At 37.3% G+C, this 25,783-nt stretch overlaps 1 protein-coding gene across 2 annotated transcripts in view; it reads left to right on the top strand.

The window, feature by feature from the left end:
• CCSER1 (coiled-coil serine rich protein 1) overlaps positions 1–25,783 on the top strand; it is a 616,342-nt gene that overhangs the window by 529,148 nt on the left and 61,411 nt on the right. The gene's annotated exons all lie outside the window — the stretch shown is intronic.

Here is a 25,783-nt window from a genome sequence, read left to right as displayed (position 1 = left end):
TGCAGTCCTGGTAATCTAAGCCTTCTGTTTGTATTATATTATTAATCACAAATATCCCTATAATTATTGCACAGGTTGGACTAGCACATTTTACATGTAATCAGTACTAAATTAAGCTAAGCAAGAAATGCTACTTGTATCTGGCCTCTTGGCCTGTGCTACTGAACTTTCTGTTCTGTATTTTCACTGGTAAAGCCTTATTTTTATTTTGTCGCATCTTGGCAACCTGAACTACCTCAATGAGATTGTGTGTCTATGTCTATTGGCATAAAAATACTTTATATATTTTATTATTTTTAATTTAGCTTCTAAGACATATAGTAAGTGTAATATGGAATTTTCAGGTAATTAATACTGTGCTTTTACACATTAGACAATGAATAATTGATATTTCAGGTTATATCCAGGTGCTGTTCTGAGATGAAAATAAGAGATTTCAAAGTATTCTTTCACCCAGATCATTAAAAATCTGCTGGAGGATTTTCTTCTGAGTCTGTTTTGGTTTTATGTAGAACATATTAAAAGATGAAAAAAACTCCAAGCCCCCCAAGACTCAAGTTAAAGGAAATCTCTGTAGTTCCACTCATGAGGCAGCTGAAATTCTACACTGTTATAATTTTGTGAAAAAGCAAGAAATCAAATCAATCTGTAATTTCATTTTATAAAGAAAATACTGTTCAGTTTCTCTGAAAATGTGCTTGTGGGTATATTTGAAATGCACTGGTAATATGAATGCTTGATGGAATTAAGTGCAGACAATGAATCATGGTGATCAGATATTCTCTATTAACAAATATTATCTTTTAAAAAGACTAATTTTTGTTACTCAAAAAATCAGTCCCTTTTGTTTCAGACCTTAATGAAACAATTCAATTTTGGCACACAGCTGTAATGGACAAATGCCAGAGGATGAAAGCAAAGGGCAGCATGTTTCAGTAAATCTAAATAGATTAATGATGTTCAAACTCAATTTTAATGTCATTCTTGTTGTTTTCAAGTCTAGCCAGAGTCCTTTGGAGATGTTAGTTGGTGTTTTTTTCAGCACAGACTGGGAAGATGAGTGTGTCCCAGTTTGCTTGGTACCTGCTGCTGTCCTGTGCTTCTGCAGTTAGGTCAGCTGAACTTCACACAGCTTTCGACTCCTGCTGTTTTTCAATGCTAATTTTAAGCAGTTTATTAAGTGAGGGCGAATTTCTCATGGCTCAATGTATTCCTGTGAGCCTTTGATAATTGGAATAATCACTTTATTTCCACTTGCACTCATCTAAGCTACTTAAGTAGATAGTACAGTACGCTGAGGCAATGAATGATTTCTTCTTTCCAGCCGTATGTCGGTCATGCAATAGAACTGCAAATCAGAGCTAGACAGCGTGCCAATTACTACTTCCAAAATGTGTCTCTCCCACAGAAGTTATTTATGCACACTGCTAATTAGCCACTGAGATTTTTGTTCACTGGAGGAGAACGGATCCACATGCATGGCACTGCAGGAAGCCCAAAGTACGGGCAAGGATATCTGTGTCCAAGGCCCCAGGCCTCCTGCTTCTCAGCAGGACATTCTGACTTCAGTAATAATTTACATTTTAAGATAAAATACTGCCACAGGTGTTTGTGGCTTGTAATTTCAGACCTTACCTGAAGAAGGGCACGAGGGACTTTAGGCAGGATCAATATGAATAAAAGTCCAGGAAATGTACTGCCTTCTCCCATTTTCATCACTCAGAATTTTCTCATAGTGCTGAGGAGCCTTTTAAACTGTCTATATTTAGGGCTTTCCAAAATAGCAATTCACTCTTACTTTTGTTTCTTTTGTTTCATTTCTTAAGCATAATTTATTTATTTTTTGTTTCAGATACTTCACCCAGGAAAACGTGTGCTTCTGCTATCTTGTCTAACCCAGCCTTCTCATTTTCACCACTTACACATAAACACCCCATATAGAAATAATGTATCTGAGACATATCTCTGCTCACAGGTATAGCACTTGTTTCAAATAAACAGAAAGTTGGTGAGAAATGGGTGAGAGAGGTAACATTACAATGCAGTCAATCATAACTGGGGAAAAATGCTAACTCAGGAATAAGGCAGAGAGCAGCCATGATGGAGAGGTTGTTGTAATCAAGCTGACCTGTGTAGGACGCAAGGAAATTGAAAGCATGAGGAGCAAAAGGAAAGTTGTCATTAAATCAGATATAGATAATTTAATTATTATTTTAGGTAGAATCAAGATTTCAGCCTGTTATTGAACTTTTGCTCCCTTTCCCCTTCCAGTTCTCTCTTTTTTGCATGTAGCTCTGGTGGCAGCCTCCTGTTAAACATGGTTTTTTGTTTTAGTTAGTTGCTGTTCTTTGTGATGTGAGTTTAGGAGTAATGTCTACTGAGTGCTCTCACCTAAAAGATCCTCAATTATGCTCCATACTACTTGTGTTCTTTCTGAGCCCATAAATCTCCCTTTTACAATGGCGCAGCATCATGAGGATGCGCAGTGAGTACTCTGCTCTCTGTGATCCTCTGCCACTGTGGGAGCCTCTTGCAATGACCTTAGAAGTAAATGACTTTGGCCATTCAGCTGAGGAGGGGATGAAAACAATATTGTTTTAAAAATTACTCCCTAAGTGCCTGCCTTCTCCTTCTGCTCCTGTTTTGCACCAAGAGTGAGAGGCTTCCTCCTTTCTCTCTGAGATCTGATGGGGCCTCCTTGCCAGGGAGGATGCCATACCCTGGGGTGCCCTAATAGGTGCAAATGTTGCAGTCCTGAGTCAGCAGCATAAAGATAATATGTGTATTTATATACTAATTTAGGAAGCTCCAGCTTTAGGGAAACTTCATAGTATGTTTAAGGGACAATGATTTATTAGCCACTGTCAGGAAAATCTCTATAAGCAGGGTGGAAAAATTGCAGAAGTTGTGAAGTAGGTGAGGCAATAGATGAGAAAAAGAAAGCACTCAATCTCACAAGTGCATATTTTATTCCAAGTGTTGGAGGCAGAGAAGTTATGGTCAGGGTAAATTAAAGCATTCACATAACAAAGTGAAACTCAGAATGTAATCTAAACTTGTGATAATAGTATCATCTATGCAAATTGTGTGCTTTCAAGTTGTTTTTATCTATTTCCAGTGTCAAATGAACAAAACCAAGAAATTCACATTTCTTCTCCTAGGAAAAGGAGAAGTATGGCATTTAAATAGCTGTGCAAGTTAGCCTTGAAAAACCTGCAGTTGAATATCTAATTGTTGGCAGTTGCGTTCTCTGACCAATGTGGAAAAATTTTAAATATGAGTTATTATCTGTATGAAACCTTTCAAGAGAAGCTGTAAGTAAAGGTAAATGATAGTCACTCATTTATCACTGACCATAGTAGAAAGTGGCAGCCAGAAGCTTATTCAATTTTATCGTAAAAAACTGCTGTCACACTGTCATACATGCCAAAACAATGCTCTTTGGATCATTTTTCATATCTGTTTTCCATTTCACAAAAACAGCACAGAATGAATGGGTTAACTTTTAAATAAATTTCAAATTTATTTTTAATCAATAGCAAATTAGGGATTTAGTTTACTGAGCAGCTGTTCCATAAATTATAACAGCACAGCTCAGGTAAAGAGAGATTTTTGACACTCCTGAAGACAGGAATGAGCAGTCAAGGGACAGACAGATGGGAAACTCATTTAAGCAGCTTCATTGTCAGACACAAAACCAATGTGATTTTACATCTTCTGAGAGGGGAAGAAAAAGCATTCCTTTAGTATGTTTATACCAACTTGGAACAAGTTTGTGCAAAGGACCATGGAGGTATGTGATTTAGGTCTAAATGAGAGTTCAGCCAAGGGGCCAAGATGAAAACATGCTAAATAAGATGGAAATCAGTGTGTCATGACAGCACTGCAGCTGCCAGCGCTACCACCCCGTGCAAATCTGTCTTGCTGGGCTTGGTAGTCAAGACCAGTTGTGGATTTGTTTCATCTTATCAGAGCTGTAATGCAATTTTTGGAAGAAGCAGAAAAGAGGGGCAAACATAATGGTATAAAAATTCATGGAACTGCAATTTTGTGGTAAAAGCTGTAGGTTTACAGGACAGTCAGCAGTAGAGAATGCAATGGAAATGGCTAGCTGTTTCAAATAGTCAACATTTTTTAGGCTGTCCAGTCAGCCAAGTTCTTAAGAAAATCTACTGAGCTCTTAAAAGAGCAGTGAAAATATTATTTTTATGTGAAGCAAAATATGCTGAGATACAAACAAAAATGTAATATGCAATAACTACAATAGGCTATTTATTAGAAAAATTGTTAAGAATCACTTGTGCTGTGGAGGAAATGCATTATACACAGCAGTGGTGCTGAAGCTGTATGCTTCTCAAATTAGGTTTACACTTTCAGATTAGAAAAATGAGTTGAAAATGTGTTGGGAAATGTGAAATTTTCCTTGGGAGCTTAATGGCTTATTTGCATAAACTACAAAATAATCAAACAAACCTGAGGCTGGGTTTTAAAATACTCACCAAGGAAATCATATACTCTGTTCTTGTGTAATTTAAAGAAAAACTTAATTGACCTCACAGTGTGGGGGTGTAAAAAGTGTGTGATATAGTTAGGTATTGAGATAGGCTGTTTAATAAGACATTAAGAAAGAAATAGCAGATGTGGTAGTAAACAGAATCAGTGTAAAACAGGTGAAAAAGTGTCCTTAATGACTGATGCACTGCAGCATGTCGTTTTATACCTAAATTAATGATCCAATTTAAGAAAAATCCTAATATACTACTAGAAGTCATATCAATTGTATTGCTAACTTAAAATTTTATTTAAACATGTGTGAGTAATAAAATGTTTTATTATTAAAATCTGGTTTTTTGTGTTCTTGAGGGCAGTTTGGAATTGCAGAGCTTGATGGCATGCTAATCCTCTGTGAATTCTGATCCAAATGAACCTGTGCTTGTCTGTGCTGTTGCTTAGATATTGCATGAAGTCAGATAATCTAAAGCTGAAGGCAGAGGTTTCATAACATGATTCCAAAATCAATCCATTGAAAACAACCATGTACCTTTTTCCCTGTCTTTAACTAAAGTTACATTCCTCATGCCCTGCTCTCACTTTTGGCTCTTTCTACTTGTTTCTTTCCTCTGTTAAATTAGCTGGAGGGAAGAGTCATAATTATGCACAGTTCAAACTTCACTCTGCCCTTTTGCTGTATTGTAAAAGGAATGGGGGTCATGTATGATTGCCGAAGAGCTCAGAAGGGTTTCTCACCCTCAGAGGAATAAATAATTTTGTAAATAATTATATATCTATGCTGTGTTTCTGAATGCTCTGAGTAAGAGGTGACTCACTGAGCGCACACACTGAACTTTCTACCCCTTCAGTACTGAGTTGCAGTGAATTGGAGTTTTTTCTTGTCTTGAGCTAACATTTATGTTTTCACAAAACTGCCATATCTATTGATGTAATTTTCAGCTTCAATAGCAAGTACGGTTTAGGAGTAAGAATAAATTAATAAATGATTTCCAGAAGCAAGAGACAAAGCTTTTTGTTGCAAAGATACCTGGGAAGGTCTCATCCAGATTTTAAACAGTGCTAATGCCAAGATGTCCAACAAGAAAACTTTATTTTAAATATAGTGCACAAGTTAAGAACCTATTCAAAATTAGTCTTCATGGTAACACTCTGAGGACCTAGGTGAATAATTCTGTAGCCATAAAAAGTTGTTTATGGTCTGTAATTAAACAGTAATCAGTCAGTACTTGACATTTTAGCACTTCAGCTGGCTGCAATGCAAAAGTACTAACTTAACTACAAATCCTTCATTAAACTTCCAGTAAAACAGAATTACTAACTGCTATGACTGTCAACATGCATTTTATTTTAAATAGTAATCAGAGAAATTATTGTAGTTCATTCTATAAATATGCATATTTTTTCTCTCCAGTTTTTTAAAGTTTTTAGCTGTGACAGATCAAGTAGGATGAGGTCATTGAGCATTTTCCTTCAAAATTGTGCACAGTTCTGTGCCAGTTTAAATCTTTAGCTTCAATTATAAAGAAAAATTAAGATGTGCTGTGGAGTGAAACTACAATGGTGAAAGATTAATTAGCTAATATTTGTGAAGCTCTGAAGATAAATCAGACTATGTAGTGTGTGTGTTAAATACTACCATAACAGAGTTGCTAAATGCACAGTTGAGAGTTAGTTGGAGGGATGAATTTTTTCCCAATTCACTCCCTGGTTCTCAAATCTTCCATATTGTGAGGACTTTAGGCTCTCATGATAATCTCGCTGGCACTGGTGGATCGATACTACTCAATTAGTTCAGCCCACACTTCTTTCACAGTCTATTAGTGCCTCTACATGTCTCATCACACTAAATCCTTTGGGGGGAGCTGAATGATGAATCATTCCTCATTTGCAGTTCCTCGTCTATGGAAGACAGCTTAGCAACTTGGTTGTTTTGGGGGAAGCAGTGACCAGTGAAGAAAAAGTTCCTTTTGTAAAGTGAATAATGCCTGGACCTAAATGTTCCTGCCCAAGCAGAACCCACTCAGTGGACCTCTTTATAGAAGAGCTGTAAGAGTGTGGGTAGACCTCTCAGTACACAAATCAGAAATCTCACAGTCATATTAAATGAAGTGCCAGTCCAGTATAAACTTACTCTTTGGCTCAAAAGATCTTGACAGGTCAGTTTTGTCTGGAAGGACTTAGGTGGGTTCAGGCGTAGCCTGGTTTTAAGTGCCGTAAGGCCAGCATGAAGACATTGCTTTTATTCTGATATATGAGGTGTTGCCTCTTCTGCTACCATTGGATAATCTGTAAAAACAAGGTTTGATTTAATAATAATAACAGTGGTAATAGTACAACTAATAATAACTGAAAGTAGGATTTGTTATCCCACCTAAGAAATAGTAGTCTGAGCCACTACTCAAAGGAGCTGTAAAAGGAACATGCAATTCTCAGTATTAACCCAGTGATAGTTTCTTTTCTTAAAACCCCAAAACATTGTCTTTTTGGTATTTTAATGTAATTTGTCATTAAATTTGACATGTTGTTCACAACTTTTTAATGAGTCTTTCCCATAAATCTGAAGAATATTTTCTCTGAATTTTTCACTTAATTGCATCTAAGTAGCAATCTATTTTGACAGTGATAACATCATTTTTTCATATAATTTCACTAGTGTATCTTGTAGGCATTTACTGAACCATTCAACATTGTTCTGGTAGGCACATCTGTAGCCTTAACTTTGTCTTCAACCTTGTATATTTATTTATGTTTCAGTATTAGAGTCTCTTTCCTGTTTAGCAGAATCCTCTTTCCCATCTCTCACACACAGGTTGGGAAGTTCAGGTGGTTTTCTGCTCTCTGCAGAAGTATGAAAAAATTGATTTTGCTTCCTGGTTTTGCTTAGCCCAGTGACAGTGTCCTGCTACCTGGTGAAACCAGAGGAACTGGAAAACAGCTGGGCAGTGGTGCCTTTGTGGAGAGCACCCTGCTTCTGATCCTGCCTTCCTAAGACTTCTATGTGAAACCAGCAGAGCTTGGCTGCAGTTGTAGTTATTCACTACAATTGTAGTGAATATTGAAAACTAGGACACTTGTGAATATTTTAGTTACTTTTCTGTAGACGTCAGAAGGAAGTTCCAGGTTGCTGCATGATAAATAATAGAGACTGTGATTTATTTACTATTTATACACTCTGAGTTTGTCAGAAGTAAGAGCGCAAGTGAAAAGTCCTGTGTCACCAAAAAATTTTCCTTACCTCGTCACAGTTAAGCTGTAGCTGCAGCATAGCTTTTTGCTTAAGAAGGGTTTGCAGAATTTTAGTCTCTAGTTCGCTTAACCTCAGTAGAGCTGTGCAGAGCTGTCACACGTAAAAATGAAGGAGAGAGGATATCAAGCTCCTTTTGTGAAACAGCTTGGAAAGTTGTGTTTTAGTTCTGCTGTAAGGCCTGGAAGTGCCTTCAAGTGCAGTGTGAATTATTATGCCCAGTATTAGTTATATTCTTTGATTATTACAACTTTAAGAACTCTGGTTCTGATGTGCAGTAAAAAAAGGAATCATTTATCTGTTCTTTAATTATTAGTGAGATGGTTGGTGTAGTCTGATGTTCTGTAGTTGTTCAATCAGGGAAATTCTGGTTTTGTCACTGCATAAAGGGAGTGGACTTCTTCCTTTCTTCCTTTCTCTCTTCCTAGAGCTGTGTCATTTCACTTAAGCTCCTGAAACTCCTACATTTTAAATATGCTCTATACCATCCATCTGTAAGTAGCCATAACAGGCAAATTTGGGTGTGATTACAGATTTTCTAATTTTGAAACACGTGTGTGTTGATTTACTGCACATTTATGCCTGTTCCTGGTACCCTGAAGAAAGTGCCTTTTTAAAACTCAGAAATACTAAAACGTTTCCTCATTTTTTTCCCTAAATAAATTAAGTTAATTCCAAATCAGCAGTTCTGTAGATTCCAGTTGCATATTGGTAACGATAGTGTTTGCTACTTCCTTCTGGAATTTAGTAATAATTTTACTGTTCATTAGTAAGGATGTTTCTTTTCCCTTTCTTGAGATTCCCATGTGTTTGCAACTACTTTGAGGGAGTAGTGCATGGCCACAATGCAGACCAGCAAATTCTCTTATCTACTGGGTTAAATGTTTCATTTATATTTATAGGTTGTGTTGTCGTTGTTGAGAGAAGTAAATTTGTAGGAATGTGGTTGGAGTGTGCTTTTTTTAATCTGCAATTATTTGGATTTTCCAATTTCTGTATTTTGTAAAAAAATTTCTCATTAACAACTTTATTCATCACTGGGTACTTGGATTCTATAAGAATAAAACCTTGATTTTTTTTGCCTTGGTTTGTATTGTGCCACTCAGTCTTCAGGTTAGGCAATTTTCTCATAGGAAATAACAGCCACAACAGCAATCATGCTTCATCTGAGTATCTTGGGACTGGATCTGAGCTTGTGACAGGTTTTGGTTATTTTTGCCTCATTAAAGTTGTTGCTCTCAAGATATTTTGCTGCTGCTGACTGGTCTGCAGTCTTTGATAAACAGGCAACTTACGTTCGCTGGAAGAAGATCTCTGTCACAGCTTTGCAACACTTCTCAGATGCACATTTGTTATTGTTGTCACAATTACTACATGTTGGTGTTTCTTCTGGATTAAATGAAGTTGTATCTTATATTGATCTAAGGCTACAGTGCATGTACTGCCATTCTGCAAAGTGACGACTTTGTAAAGTGTTTTTTAATGCAGTTGCTTGAACTACTCCTTTATTTCCCAATAGTTTAAAAGTGCATTTAGATGTACCACATCTGTTTGTGCAGCCCAGGGCCCACCACACAGCAGTGATGGGGGGTTGGAGTTGAAATGGGGTCACCTGAGAGGTTGCAAGGCTTGTTTGACATTCAGGGAGGTGTTTGATGCACACGGGGCACCCACTGGGCAGAGATGGTGGCAGATGAGAAGGGGCTCACATGGAACGTCTCTGAGGAGCATGGCTGGCCTTGTCCTCACCCCTTACCATCAGCCCAGGAGAACATTGTTTTCTCCACATCAAATGTTCTCTTTATTTCTAATGTAATTCACTTGCTGTTGAATTCCCACCTAATTCACACTTGCTGTATTCCCTTTGTCCCTAACTGTGCATGACATTATACCATAAATGCTTCAGCCTCTGTTAAATCTTAATGAGAAGAAAACTGGCTTGAATTAACCAGGTCTGGCTGTATCAATATTTTAGCAATGTAATTTAAGACTATATGTAAAACGTGACTTGTAATTCAGAGGATTATCTACTGTTGTATAATGAGGGGAGGGGAAAAAGATAACATTTTAATGCCTTTTTAAGTCTTTTTGAAATTAAGTTCTCCCTTGGTTGTACTTGCAATCAAAAGGATTTTTATATTTTTATTTTATTTCTGTTTCATCTGCAAGCTTTATAGAAAAGCCCTCCAGACCAGTGGAATTAAACTAGGATAAAATAGTGGGTTATTGCTGAAATTAAGGACCAAATTGTCATGCTTCCTCTAGAAGGAATTGAGTGTGTGTTATGGCTCCCTTGTTCCCTGAGATTTACATTTATTGGTGGAACAGCGTCTGTTTCTTTTCTTATTGATAAGTTGTTGTAGCTTAGCAAAAATGATGTAATCACTTTAGTCTCATTCCTGGGAGGATCATAGCTAAACTGTTTTGAGCCATATTTTTTATCTCCCCTCAACCCTTAGCTCAGGGATTGTGACAAAAAACCCCAGCCCAGCAATCACAAACAAATCTGTTTTTATGTGACAGTTGCTGCCACGTATAATCTGCCTTTTAAATAAATTGTGTATCACAGGTATAATACTCACCTGACAACAAGTGTGACGTACTTGTACATACCTGTAGCTTTTCTTTAATGTTTATTTGCCTAGAGATGGTTTGGAAAATATTTTCTCACCCTAATGTAATCTCTCTAGTATATTTTCCCTATCTCTCAGTGTTACTGAGAGATATTCATAACAAAAATGCCAAAGAGCACCTCTGCACCCAACCTTTGTAATCTGGTATCTACCAAGTCTAGGCTTGATTGCAGCCCTTACCAAAATCTGAGGGAAAACAAAGTCTCTCTGTTTTCTTCTCAGAAAATGACAGCTACATGCACTGTCCAGAGCACACTAGTTGAGTTTACAAGCTACCCAGAACAAAAGTAATGAATTCAAATGTTGTAAAAAATTAATTCCTTTCTCAATTGTTTTCATCCAGTTATTCCCCAATATCAAGCAAGTTTTTAGAAGAGAGCTGTTCCACCCCTGTTAACTCCAAGTGGCTTTTGAAAGCAGATGTAAACCACTGTGTCCTGTTGGTATTGTACCATTTTTTCCAAGCCATGAACAGGAAAGCTGTTACTGCATGTGACAATTGTGACATTGTGTCACCTTCTTTTGGCTTTCACCTTCATGGCTGAGTTACAGTGCCTTTGACCATTTGAGTCTTTGTCAAAGCATAGTAGTCCTGACAAAGCAGAAATTTTACTCTGAAAAAAATGAAAGTCTGTTTTTCAAACTGGAAAAAGGCAGAAGTTGTGAGGTGTCTACAGCGCTGGTTTTCCAGAGTTTGTAAGGTTCCCATTTGGCACTTGGCAGGGAACTGGGCCAAGTGTGTGAAAAGCTTTTTGAAAGGCCAGTTTCCTCACTGACCTTCACGGTGTATAAGTGATACAATGGTCTCCTGAAACCTGCTGACAAACTTTGCAGATTTTCACACTCAGGTTTCCATCTCCATGCAACCACAAGGGAAAAAAAAATTACAAGTGTGATTTTCATCTGCAGTCCTATTAAGAATGAGAGAGAGAGGCATCATTATTTTCGCGTGCAGTTTAAAAAAAATTACTATTGCTTTTTGCTAGTTTGCTAAAGTATTTCTAATACTTTTTGCAAAGTATTGTGATTTGCACCAGCTGCTTACAAAGGAGGAGTGTGATCTGAGCTCAGCAAGAACGATCCAATCCTGTCTGTGAGCCTTTCCTCCAGAGTAAATAAAAGGAATTTATGTGAATAGATTTGTCAGAAGATCTGTGGAACTTTGTCTCTTTTTGTCTCTTTGGAAGTGCTTTGTTTTCATGCAGTAAGCATGAGTCAGTAAGCAGTCATACACATTGACATAAAAAGTATGAAATTCTGGCTTCTGGTCCCAGAGACTCAGTCATTCATTTCCCATCTTTATTTTCACAATATATTGTTTCTCCTGCCTGATTTCATTTTTAAATTCCAACTTAAAACATCACAGAGTTTGGCTGAATACATGAGATCTAGTAGCCAGAATCACTATTTTTCCAAACTACTTCTGAGGGCTTGCAAAATCTCTTTTTGGGCCAGCTCCCTTTTCCCACTTCATTGGTGAAGACCAATGTGTTTGTGCACTCTTCATCTTTCTTATTTGGTAGCATGTCAGACAAGCAAAATTATAAAAAATGTCAGTTTTTAATGATTTCATTATATCTACCCGAAGTGGGACCAAAAATATTCCACATTATCATGCTGCAGTTGAAATGACTGTGCTAGGAGTTAATGTTGTTTCACAGTCTACCAAACTCTCTTGAGCTTCTTAACACCCACTTCTTGTTTATTGACCTGTTCCTTTTGTAGAACCATTGTTTCTAAAGCTGCTAAAAAAAAATCTGTTCCATGAGTATTAACAGTATTACTTATTAATATCTTTTTATGAACTGAAAATCTGCTATGTTGCCAGTTAGTATATTAGAAAAATTTATAATACAATTGACCATCTGCTAGTTATATTCTGTGATATTGGCTGGCTCTATCAATAGAGGTAAATACTGCCTTAAATTGAAAAGGCTGTTGTTCATAGTATTATTAAATTTTTGTTGTTTGTGCTCTCTGTACAGCCCCACAGCTGCTTTTATAACTTCTATTAAGAAAATAAGATCAATTACTTGGTAGAAGTGCTCTTATTTTTATTAAGAGAAAGTGAATCTATGAATCCTATACACTGACAGCTCTACTTTAATATCTTGGCTCTCCAGTAGTTTAATTAATAAACATACATTTGCTCATTTTGTTGAAGCAAGTTTATTGGGATAATGTAATAATGTTTTACTGGTGAATAAAACTCTCCAAATCTTCACCTTAATTTCTTACCATGAAAATGAAGTGTATTTCTTAAAAAGGTTATTCTTACATGAATTTAATATAGCTGCTTTTTTCTCCCATTAATACATTTCCATAGAACTTTCCTTCATTTTGTCTTTAAATAGCTCTTTGGAATATTGAATTTAGAAACTTTTTTGTATTTTTAAAATGAGATGATCACATTTTCTATTTTCTACATTTTGTGAATTGATTCCAGTCTGTTCTCAGGCACACTGAAATGTTACCCAGAATTTCAGCTATGTAGTTGAATTTCCTTTACACCAAAAGGGCTTTCCTGTAGGTAGCTTTTGAATGTTGATAAAAGAAGCTTTAAAATATTATTTAGAAATACTGCATTTTGTCCTTTGGATGCTACGTCCTATTTCCCCAGGTTACATTAACTCCTTTAACACAAAGCTAAAACAAAAGTGAGCCTAAAATGCTTAATGAGTCTTGGTTTGTATAGGTAAACTATGAACACATATATTCTCTAGTCTAAATATATATGGAATTACATTAAATTGTAATTCATAATATTTTTATTCCTCTGTATGTCATTTTCTCTCTCTGATTTCCAATCCATTTGGTTTTTGGACACCTAAAGAAGCTAAAGAACTCCAATTATTTTTTTTCAGAACCCTAAAGGGGAGTTTGCTTTTGTTACTCATTTCTGGGAGCACCTGTGCACTGTTGAGTTTAATTGGGCTACAGCTGGTGCCACTGATGTGTGGAGTGAGCAGGGCTTTGCAGCCCGACTGGAAATCTTGACATTGTGTGTCATTGTCTGGCTCCTAAGCTATTGCTGTGCTCAGGTAAGATAGAAGGTGTTCTGATTTTTAGGGAATTGCATCTCTGTGGGCGGGTGCAGTTGGTTTAGGAAGAGCAATGCTGTGAATTGTGAGTGCATTGCACACTAGGGCAGGACAATGGGTTGGGTTGCTGTTTGCAGAAGTTAGGTGGTCAGCTTACAGCTTTAAAATGCAGAGAGTTCTATTAAAAATAAAAAAGAGAGAGAAGCTACACATTTTATGGCTTTAAAAGTGTGATGGAAAGCAACCTACCCATCTCTTGTACCAAGGAGCTTCTAGAGGACTGGTACAGTGCAAGAAAGGAAGAAATAAGATGGGAATAATGCACCAAAAATGCTGATCAGAAACAGGAGAAATTTGAAAACAAAGTCTTTGCTTAGTTTTTTATCTATGGAATATATTAAGCTTAGAAATGTTAATAAAAAAATCTAATATTGAACCTAAATTCTAAGAATTCCTCTGCTAAAGGGCTGAATAAAACCATCAAGTAAGAAAATCAGGGTATCATTCCCTGTATGTGAGAGATGACCTATTGTTTATTTTCTTACACACCTGATTTCCATAGGTTTGGTGGCTGTTTTACACAGGCAGTAGCACATCACTGCATGAAGAAGTTGCAGACAGTGGCTTGATTAATAAATCAAGTTCACCAACTTTTGTGGTTATGTTAAAATTGGTTCAAAGCACACAGTAGCCCCATGTGCTCCCTCACAGAGAGGAGATGGACGGGGTATGTGATAGAGCAATGGGTCTGGCTGCTGGCTCTGGCCTGCTGAAGAGCAAAAGCTTGGCTTGTACAGCTGAAATAATTTCAGCATAAAATTCCTGTGGTGGCCTTGAATTACCACAGACAGACTTAGCCATTGGCACTTTTTGAGGACATGCTGCCAAAGGACCAGCTGCTTCCTGTAGGAGACCTGCCATCTGGAGCTTAGAGAGTGATCTCTTTGATAGACATCTCTGGCAGTGGATGGTTTGCCACATGCAATTTTTCCTCTTTTCCATTTTTTTCTTACCCCCTGAAGTTTTGGAGGATTTCATACAGTAAACTTTGTGGAGATATGTTAAAACATTTCTCTTCTCTCTGGGTTGACAGTGGGGAAAGTTAACTGAATGACTGGTTGGGATTCAGCCTTAAATAACTACAGTTCATAGTTAGAAAGTGTGGCAGAGAACTGAGGGTCATGTCAGGGAGTAGCAGCCAGAAAGTATGTGAGTGGATGCAGTTTCCTACAGGGGGGTTTAAATGATTGTGTTCCTGACAGGAATCTATTAAGTAACATTTTGTTTGGTATGTGATTAAAGATTTAAGAGAAAGAACTTGAAATATGATGAAATCCTCTGTTGAGCTGGAACTGCTGAAGAAAGCAATGAAGTAGGGAGTGATTTAGATAAGTTTGGCTTCAAGCTGGATAGATGGATTTCCAGTTTCACGTAGAGGAATATAGAATAACAGTAACACAGGATAAAGGACCTAAAAGGGAACATGCACTCACTAGCCAGAAGTTAGTAAATATTGTACAGGAGTTCAGTCTGGAGACAGGACTAGGTGGAATTGCAAAATCCCCGTGATAGAGAGCAAAGAGTAGTGAGGCTGCATTCTCCTTGTGGAGTATAACTGCTGACTCAAATGTGTAAAGATAAAAGATATAAAACAAATCTGATGCAGATTGTGGATCCACTTCTTCCTAGCAGAGCAGATCTGTGCTTGATAAGTTTTGACTTTTGACCTTTCCCTACAGTTTAGTTTCAGCTCAGTTTATTGTGGAAGTGTTCCTGAGACAAGCAGGGTCCACATGGTGACCACGAGGTGTGTGCTGTGCTGGTAGGTCATTCACAGCCTTCTGCAAAAGCAGAGTTGGTCCCTGGGAGCTTCTGCTCCAGTTCTCTTAGTTGTTATAATAAACATTCTTAAGACAATATAATCCTGAACTGTCTTCTTGAGCAGCAGGCCAATGTCTAGGGAGAGCTGATCCTTTTCAAAGCAGCTCTGAGCTTACTAGTGAGGAATAAAACCAGGAGGGCAGCACATCCACCATTCCAGTGGATGCAATGATAAATCAGCTGTTTGTGAATATTTTGCCCCTGATTTGCTTTATGACTTTGCTTTACAGTTTTGTACTTTTATCATCAAAGCAGAAGTATTTCAGATAATAATGACTTGACCATGACTTACATAAATCCTACAATAACAGGACCCTACTCTTGCTTGTGTTGTCTATGTACTACTCACATTTACGGAATCATTCCCCTGTTTGTTTTCACAGTGGTATCAAGGAGTTCACAAAACTTGTGCCAAAGGTGTAACATTGAATTAAATGAAAAGCTTTGTTTTATTTTTGTGTCATTTCATTTCATACATAGCTCTCATTCCTTGTAGTACAGCAAAATAATAAATTGTTGCTGCAGATAATTAAAAGTGGAAGTGCAATTTAATTATTCCACTTTCTGGAAGCACGGTTTTGTGCGGACATCAAGACAAGAGAGATAATTTCTTTTACATAAAGGTTATATTATTAGGAAATAAGAGGAGAATTCATCACAATCTAGTTTTACTCTTTGACAGCTTCAAACTCTTAATTTTTGTTTTATGATGGTATGTGGGCCTGGCATATGTAAAGCACATGTGGATGCTTACAAATGATAACTCACTAAGGAAATTATTTTTGTCACATGAGGGAAGCTGTGCCATGCTGGAATACAGGTGATGGTTTTGGAAATGTTTTTTATGAAGTGATGCAATAGTCTTACTGCCATGTCAAATGTCACCATTATTCTTCCTGCCGTGAATGCTGCAGCTATGAGAGATTACCAACACGTGTTTCCCACCCTCTGTGGAAGGATTAGTAAAGCCACAGCAGGAGCAGTGAATAGCAATGTGTGTCTGGACAGCTGTGCCAGTTCTGTACTCCCAGCTCTGAGCTGCATTCGCTGGGCCTGGGACGCGCTTTTGTTTCTGCTGCAGGTGCAGAATTGGTTTTTCTCAGCAGCAGCAGCAAGCAGGGCCAGTGTACTCGAGCATCTTTGTGGTATCTGGATGTGTTCCACAGGGAAGAAAAGTCCCATGCCTTGCTGTCTTGCTTTTGTTAAGAGCAGCAGTTCCTAACGCATTCATATATGATGTTCTTGAAGAATCCCAAAGAAAAGCCAAGGTAGAAATCTGAGTGCTCCCTTCTGAAGGCTAGTGGAGCAAATTTGGGAACTATGAATGTCTGATTGTTATATATTGTTCTATATGTAGTTTGTTAGGTGTTGTTGACACATTTTCATTTCTTATGCTAAGTTTAATCTAGTAACAGCTGGGTTATGCCAACACTGTAATTGCTTGATAAGAAAGGCTTTTCCTTCTGTCAGTTTTCATCAGTTTTTCTTTTCCCTTGAAGCTGATACAGTAGGTACAGTATTCAAGATGTTATTCTAAGTAAAATTTAAAAGAAAAATTATGCCATGTACCTCCTTTAAATAACTGGGCAGTCTTATTTCCCCTCCAAATTACTAATAAGGAAAAGATTCAATGGTTGAATTCTGAAAGCACAGGTTTTGTGACATCCATTTTCTTTTATGTGTACACTTCACACCTACTGTTGCAAAACAGGCATTCTTGACTGTGTTATTTGTTGATGCTTAAAGGTTCAATGAATAATTCAGCCCCCTTATCCTTCTTGCTTTGCTGCATACCTATTGAGCTCCCAGAGCAGAGTTGTATCAATAAATTCTGGCTTATTTTACTGCTCCAATTTCATGCCTGGCATTCCCTAAGATACATACAATCAAAAATAAAAGAAAGAAAATATCTGAACAAATCATTTTATGAAATCTCATATGCATGCAATAAGCCCATCTCTCCTAACTGAAATGGATTGTTAAAATGAGTTTGCAATCCCTGGATCAGGCAAACACTGTTGTTTTACAACTCTGTCCACCAGTGTGAGGGTGAGAGTTTAGAGCTACAATGAAGTTGCAGAGCACCATGGGTGCAGACTTTAAAGGCCATGAGCACATCAGTGTGTATGTGCATAAAGGATATAATGTGGTGGGAAATGGAACTACTGAATCCTGCTTTTAGGAAGCTTCATGTCTGCATGGGTGCACTTCAGGGTGGTTGCAGGTAGGCAGATCATCTAACTTTGCCATTGTGACAAAATAGAAACAGACTCATCCCACCTTAGCTTTAATTGTCAACAGGTTTTTCAACTTGTTCATTCACTTATTCTTTGTGTGCAAAAAAAAAGCTAATTATGTGCTGATGGATCCGGGGGAAACAGTGTTTTTTGACCTTCACTGTAGATGTATTCTTTGTATTGGAAAAGTGAGAACTTCTTCAATAGCCATAACATGAAAAGTGATTCATTCCTTAGTGTAGTCAAGATAGTCAGAGCCTGTCTTAGAATAGAAGGCAGATGTTTCTCCTCACATGGCAGAAACATTTGGGAACATGAGTACCCTTGCAGTCAGTGGGATTTAGGGATCCATTATGACCCCACATTTAGTTTTTCTAGAAAGGTGAATGATAGGTTTAACCACAGTAATTTGAAACAAATCCAAGTGGAGGGTTTTGTTGTCCTCAACAACTTGAAGGTGTTCATAATTATGCTACTTAACCTTGCCTTAATTATGTATTTATTAGGAGTTAATGCCTGCAATGATTAAATAAAAAAAAAATAAATGTACTACTATGCTGGAAGAGATTATTTAAAATTATTTCTTGAGAGCTTCCTTCCTATGAATTTGTTTCAGTGGAGCAATCATCTGGACTCTTCTGAAAATGAAAATCTGTTGGCATTTAAATTAGAATTTCTGCTTTTGCTCAGTCACCAACTTGTTAGACAAATATCTTAGTTTGAATTGTTCAGGGGAAGAGAATGTCCCTTTCAAAAGGGCTGATTATCTGTTAAAAATAAATTGTAACAATAATTGAAGAGAAAATATGACACAAAGTACTCAAAGTATAATTGAAAGTCATGATTTTCTCTGTGATGAAGCAAAGGGATTTGATTCTCCTAAAGAAACAAAACCTCTGGCTGCAGATGAGCTGTCCATAATGTCTGCAAATTTGTGAGAAGTTCTGTTTTTTCTGAGTAGCAGTAGAAGACCTTGACCGCTAAATTATTTGCTAGACCTCAAGGCATATTTAAATATAATTTTGATTCTCCTCTTCCACAAGAAAAGAAATATTGTTGACAAAAGTTGCTTGGAAAAATTTTTCTGAAGAACATTTATAATTCAAACACTACAGTGCAGCTTCTCCCAGTATGCCCCAAGGGACAAGTCTTTAGGAATTTGCTAAATGGAAAGACTCACGCAGGGTAAGATAATGTGAGAAATTCATTTATTTAGTGTATTTTTTCATAAAGTTTAGATGTTCACAAAGCTTACTCATTTGGGAGTAAAGTCTATTTAATATTTCTGAAAATGATGAAATGCTTTGGTTTGACAGGTGTTATTTTCAGTGAGATCTTTCTTTGATAGCAGTGTCTCTACTGGCTATTACAATGGATAATTGAATTGTTATTTAGATTAAAAAAAACAACAGTGTTACATGAAAAGTATAAGCGGTTCTATGAGGTACACATAAACACTTAAAAAGTTTTAATTCTTGCTCAGATACTTCAGGCTAGAAATGAGAACAGCTGTACTCGCATCTTGTATCTTTTTCCCCAGACTCTTAGTATCATTGTCTAAATATTATCTATTATTAAACTTGCTTGCTGCTTGTCTTAGTAATGTACTCATTTGTACATGGCAATGCTGAGATATTAGTCCCCCAGAGTTCTCCAAAGGGGAAAAATATTCAAGATAATATTCCAAAAAATTTTAAAGTCTTCTCATTTTCTGGGTATACCTAGCGCATAATGTCAGGTTGGCATATTAGTATTCTTTTTTTCAAAGAGCATTTTAGTGAAAATTTAGTAAGTGATGACCATACATCACTCACATTACCTAATTATATTCTGCTGTTCATATCTCATCAAGCATGCAAGTTGTTGGGACAGCAGTTCCAAGTTATAGCAGATGGAAGTCACTATTTTTATAACTATAAATAGTTAATTTACTGCCATTCTTTATTCCTCCAGAGGTAGAGGGAAAAAAAAGGAAGTCAGTTGATAGAGTAATAAAAAGACATTTGCAAGGTTTTTACACTGGCTTTTGCTACTGGCTTTGTGTGATTGATCTTTTTAGATGTTTTGTTGTTTAATGACAGCAGTGGGAGGATAATGCAATGTCTGTTGTGGTTGTTTCAAATTATTATCTTCCAAATAGTACCATGTTTTTTGAGAATGACATTATCACAATGATCACCTGGCCTCTCACAGTTTGTGTCATGTTACTGCCCTCAGTGCCCGCCCTGCCTGTGGGTTAGTGGGAAACACGTGCCTGCAATGAAAAATGCAAACACATGGATGTGGCAACAGTCAAAAGGGATTCACTGCATTGAGTGCGTGAATTCCATTTGTCCTCATGCCTTTAACCTTCTTTGAGGTTTTTTCTCTCCAAAACTCAGTATACATGTGTTAAGTGTAACTTCTGGCAGAGGTTCACTCCTGCTGACTGCAAAACACGACTCCGCTCCAAGAGTTCTTGGCTGTGATGCCTCTGGACCTCAGCTGGGCCTCCCCTGGAATGCCAGGTCCAAGGGTTTTCCAGATGCCTCACAGTCCCTTCTGGGGTGCCAGAACTGCCTTAAACAGCTGGAACAGAGGCTTGACAGAGTTAAGGGGAATAAAAGGGTATTTATTGAAAGGCCTTCAAAGGCCACATCCTGGCAGTACCAGAGCCATGGCTTTGGCTCTGCCCAGATGGCTCCAAGATGGAAACAAAAGAGGACTTGGTCACAAGATCTCACATTTTATAAGTTTTGGTCCATTAGCATATTGGAGCTAATTGTCTAATTACAGCCCCAGCCCATGAAGTCCCATCCTTCTTGTCTTTTCTCTCTTCAGAGAGAATAAAGAGTTGTTTATACTCTTGGGCCTGAAATCCAGATTGCCTGTCCATGGATCCCTGACTAGAGAAGGAATTGTTGTGTCTACCTACTCTATGAAGAGGGTTTACTATCCTGTGTTTGAAAACCCAGACCTTATTATCCCCTTATATGAAACTCAGACCCACACACAAAAGCAGCACAAAATCAAAACAAAAAAAAAAATAGAAAGCTAAAACCCAAGGTATCATGGGTCGATCTGGCATCCCTGGAGCAGTGAGCACACATCCACGAAATTCCAAATGTCTTGTTGCATCCTCTGCCATCCCAAGATCACATGCAGGTGTAGTAGCCCGGAAGCCTGTGGCATGATCACTGTTGAAAGCAGGAATTGCTTTTCATGTATTTTCAATTGTTTTTCATATGCAAACAAACCTTGATTTTATTCTCTTCTTCCAAGTTTAAGAATCTAAAATAGTTTCTCAGCTATAGGAAGAAGTCAGTAAACAGTACATATTATTTTTTTAACACTTAGAAATAGAAGTATTGCAATTACTTTTCTTTTTCATAGCTTTTCAAAATTTGTTTGTTCTCTTAGTTACAGGAAGAGATGTCTCTAGCCTGACCAAGTGGTCATTCAGATGTTCTGAATGTTTGCAAATAATTTTCTTGCAAGGATAGTTGGAAGGATTGAGTTTAGACTCAGTCAAAGAGTTCAAGCTTTGGTCCTCATTGCCTGCTCTGAGCTACATGATATCTGATGGCTGCTCCTGCTGGTCCCATGATGTGGAGGATGTCACTCCACACCAGTCAGGTGTACAGATTTGATTGTTAGTGTGTGTATCGGTTTCCTGACAGCATCTGCCTGTAACAAGCTGGGATTTGCACACTCCCACAGATTTTTCTGTATCTTTGCTTCTAGAAGGACTTGTTTCATATAAAGCAAGGCACAAATAAATAGTCTAATGGCAGAGTCCTACTTGGCTCCTGTACTCCGAGAAAAAGATTTCTCGTTAATTTATCAGACTTACATTCTCCATCCCACTCACAAGCTGCTTGCTTGTTGCAATAAGTCATTGAAGAAATCCAAAATTTATTGCATCTGTTTTCCTGTGTAAACAGTGTAAGTCTGACAACAATCTCCTGAGTTAAAAAAATTCTGATAGGTACTCACAAATTTGCTGCATTTTCAGTGATGTGCTGTCTCAGTTGATGCCTTTACTTAACTAAGTACAGTAAAATCTGTGGCCAACTGCTGCAGCAATAGAAAATTGCAACGAAGGAAACTTCTCATGATATGTTGAACTGTACATGTAAGAGAACCTCAGCATATAAAATCAGAAAAGATTTTTTTTATTGTTTTCTCACAACTACCAATTTTAATTTAAAGTGATTAAAGCACTTGTGATATTTAGCTCCTTGGGTTAACAATGAACAGAGTAATTTAAGCTGCACTGAAGGGCAGATTTTAAAGGTTAACATCTTCTGCATGTTGTTTTGATGAAAGCTTTGATGAAGATACAGTATTCAAAGAAATGAATGTTTATTAATTAGGAAGATTCATTGGCAGGTGTAATGGAATTTTTAAAAAAGTTGGGGAGAATTTTTTTCTTGCTTCTTCTTAGCTGTTACAACTTGTACTGAATCTGATGATGAATAATTGAGGTCAGATTTCCAAATTTCAGCATTGACCTAAATCAGCTCCTACTGAAATCACTGGGAATTCTAACCATGTTTTGGGAAAACGGTGGCTCTTCTGAATCTGGTATGTGTAGTTTGGGGTGAAGGTGGGGGTGTGTCAGTGAATGAATTGAGTGATCTTTGTTCTTTTTTTTATTTCCTCAAGTTAATTTAAACCATTGAAAAATATTCAGAATATAATTTTAAAGAGACAAAAGACAATTCAATTCCAGTTAGAAAGAAGTGTGTATTCTTAGCATCCTAGGATAAATCCTCCCATGTTAACAGCTTTAAAGCAGTAAGAGCTGATTGTTTGCAACTGCGTTAATTGTCGAAGATGATCACTTACAATGGAAACATTTCACTTAAAAATACAGGTAACACTGTAGAAGTCAGTGTTGGAGATATTAAAGCCCACTTATCTGACGGAAATAGTCACATGTTTCACTGTCTGCCCTCTGAGTTACACAGTATGACCTAATTTCTTTTTAGAAAATTGTATGCATTCAGAATAATTAATATTCCCTCTTGAGATCTCTACTAAGTTAGTGTACTAGAAGAAACAAAATTATTTATTTATTTATTTCCCCCCTCATGCTTAGACTGATCTCTAACTGCAAATAACTGTTGAGTCAACTTTTGTTTTTCCATGTGATAGTGATCTGCACTGCTATGAACTCTTGAGGGAAATTTTTTGTAACGGGTCACTGAAGTGCACTAGAAAAAATCTTTTGTGTCTTCTGACACTCACTGTTTCAGTTTTCTGACAGGCTTTTTGAAGGATGCCATGGAAGTTTGATATAATTGCTGCTCGTTTCATTGAGGTTAGGATGTGTTGATCACCAGGCTGCTTTGAAAATCTAGCCTTTAGAAAGGATTTACAAAAGCAATTAAGAGACCTGGAAGCAGTATTTCTCTTACAATTCATGGGCAACAGAATACAAGTGAAGGTGGAAAAATGAGGGAAAATAAATAAGCATTTAGACTTGTGAGTGACTTTGAAAATTCCCCTATATTTAGATTAGACTTATCTGATAGTTCTCCTTCTGGGTTTCTTCTCCTGTCCTTGAATTGCTTTGGACTGTTCAAGCAAATCCTGAGGATTTCTACTGCTCCTTGTAGCTTGTGAATGAATGTACACTAGTTAAGATTGAATGAACTTCATGAAGTTTAATGTTTTGAATTATATCTTTATTCATGATGCATATTATCTTTCTTGAAAATAATCCTAATAAATTCAGTAGAAATCAACCTGAGAAATAGTCTGCTGTAACTCCACTAAGAATTTCTGATTTGAGTCTGATACAAGACTATAGCAGCTTTACACATAGTAGAAGCATTCAAAAGCTGTTCCACCAAAGCAGTCAATGTAAGAAATGGCATTTGATTGTCTAGTTCTCCATAGTTCTATAGATAAGGCTGTTATTAAAAAAAAAATTCTTTCTGTTTTGTATAGAAAGGGGGATGTCTGCCCTTCTCTGATTTCAGATTATATATAATGATTCTACATGGTGATTTCCAAAAGGATTCCCATCATGTGTGCATCAAGCCTGGCAGTCTTGGGTTGAGCAGGTCTTTTCATTCACATGCCACATTTGCTGAGCTCTCAATCTTATGGGTTGTTTTTGAAACATGGAAACAGTTGAAAATACAGCAGCAGTCAGTATTCAAAAGTAAAGTGTGTTGAGTAAACTTATGCATTTTACTGGAGCATCTCTAGTTCAAACTTCATGAATGTGAAGCTGCAGCTGGAGTGTTGAACTGCAAGTCTAAACATGGCTGGGTAGAAGATATCTCCATATTCATGACACAGCAGAAAATTGTGTGTCATGAAAAATTGTGTGTCATCTCATGTTTTCAGAAGAAACCACTTTATTTCAATCTTTTAAGAAAAACTCAAAGTGCTTTTATTTTAAAAAAGATAAATAAGTTTTCCTTTAAAAAAAGTTTCCAAAATATTCATTTGTCTTCATTTTTATGAATCCATTACCACTGACAGCGCCTTAAGATACTCACTTAATTTTGTCTTTCTTCCCCTTCTTTAGAGGCAGAGTAATGAGATTTAATTGCATCAAAGTATTGTGAAGAATCACAAAACAGCTGAAAGGAAGGATCTTAAAAAGTAGTAAATAGTATAACTTGGTCTTAAATGTCTTCATGAAGTAAAACCTCAAGTTTCAAAATGACATTAATTGTTTAATTTTTTTTTCTGCGGGCATAGGGTCAGGTAAATCACGTACCAAAGAAAGCAGTGTGGGAATGGTATGGAAAGAAAAAAAAAATAATTCAAATAATAAGGCACATGAGCAGAGTGAATGCATAGAGGGGGAAATTAATTAATGCCCTCCAGTGGCATAGCCTGAAACTGTGTCACGGCATTGGGCTGGATTAATGTAAATGGTACGACAGCATGATTCTAGCAGTTGTACTGCTGCTAATTGTTTGTGTTCATGGCTTAATGATGCTCGAAAGAAATGGTGCCTTTCTCAGTAAAATACATCTCACTGACACTTAAGCCAGCATTATGTTCAGCACTGAACCGAGTGACTGTGAGCTGCGTGTAGCTTCTTTGCAAGCGTTTGTAGCAGTGGTAGCCTTTGAGATTCCCTGAGGGAAAGAGAGTGTTATTCTCTTGATTTAAAATGTATTACAGCTGTTCACATGCTAAGCAACATATGCATTAGAGAGATTGCTGTAGGCTTGCAGGAAAGTTTGCATGTCTTACATGATAATATTTCCAAGTGCCTTTCTGAGCATGCCTGTGCATTTTGTCCTCCTTGCAGGACTTCTTTTCTAACTGGGATTGGCTTAATGGGAAGAAGAAAGCTTTAAAGATTAAATTGTCTAATGTGGATAAGGATTTCTATTTCAAATGTCCTTTTTAAAAAAGAATATAAACATTCAGGGGCGGCACACACATAATTACCTTATGTAGGAGCATAGGACAGAAAAATTGGTGTATCTGTAATTGAACGTAGTGCCATGGAAGAAGACTGGTGATACCCACAAGGTACTAAGCCCAAACACAGGAGAGGTGCAGCTGTCTCTGGCAGTCTCGAAATCTGTTTGCTTTTTCTCTTTGGAAAAAGCTTGAGGCAGAACCTTTAACATGACCCTAGGTGAGAGGACAGCAATGCTGCTGATGCTCCAGGTCTCTGCAACAGTGGTGTCAGCATTAGTAAAATTCCCTTATATAACCCCACAGCACACATCAAACCCCAGTGATTTTAATGACCTGATGGGAGCAAAGGAGTCCCTGCTGTGCCCAAAACATTGGTTTGCTCAAGTGTGAGAGCTAACACACACCGAGTACCTAAAAAAAGTTGGTACCACTAACTTACACTAGTTTACCTTGCTTTACATCCTACTTGCAATTGCAGCAGTTGCACAGTTACAGCACTATCAGTACATACAATACAAGAGAAGTTATATCCCTGATTTTCCAACACCAAGATGCTGTGTGCAGACCAAGAGACAAAGAGCCCTTTTTCTCCCTCCATTTGTTTTTCGGAATTTTTTGGGGGGGGTCGATTTTTAAGTTGTAGATGGTGTTCATTGTGGGTCTTCACTGACAGGCTTTTGAAATTTTTCCCACTTAATATCCGTGAAAAGGGAACCAATGACCAGTTTCTTAGGATTTAAATTCTCACTGAGTCACATGGAAAGATTTCAGGGATTGTTGCTGGTAGTGGCTCACCTTGTCTTGCGTAGAATTTTTAGCTGTATGTCTGGTTTTGACAGTCATTTTGAAGGG

The sequence above is a fragment of the Melospiza georgiana genome, chromosome 5 (genome assembly GCF_028018845.1).
Source record: "Melospiza georgiana isolate bMelGeo1 chromosome 5, bMelGeo1.pri, whole genome shotgun sequence".
Classification (NCBI taxonomy): Eukaryota; Metazoa; Chordata; class Aves; order Passeriformes; family Passerellidae; genus Melospiza; species Melospiza georgiana.
Note: the sequence above shows the minus strand (reverse complement) of the source record. Positions and strands in the feature narration are given on the sequence as shown.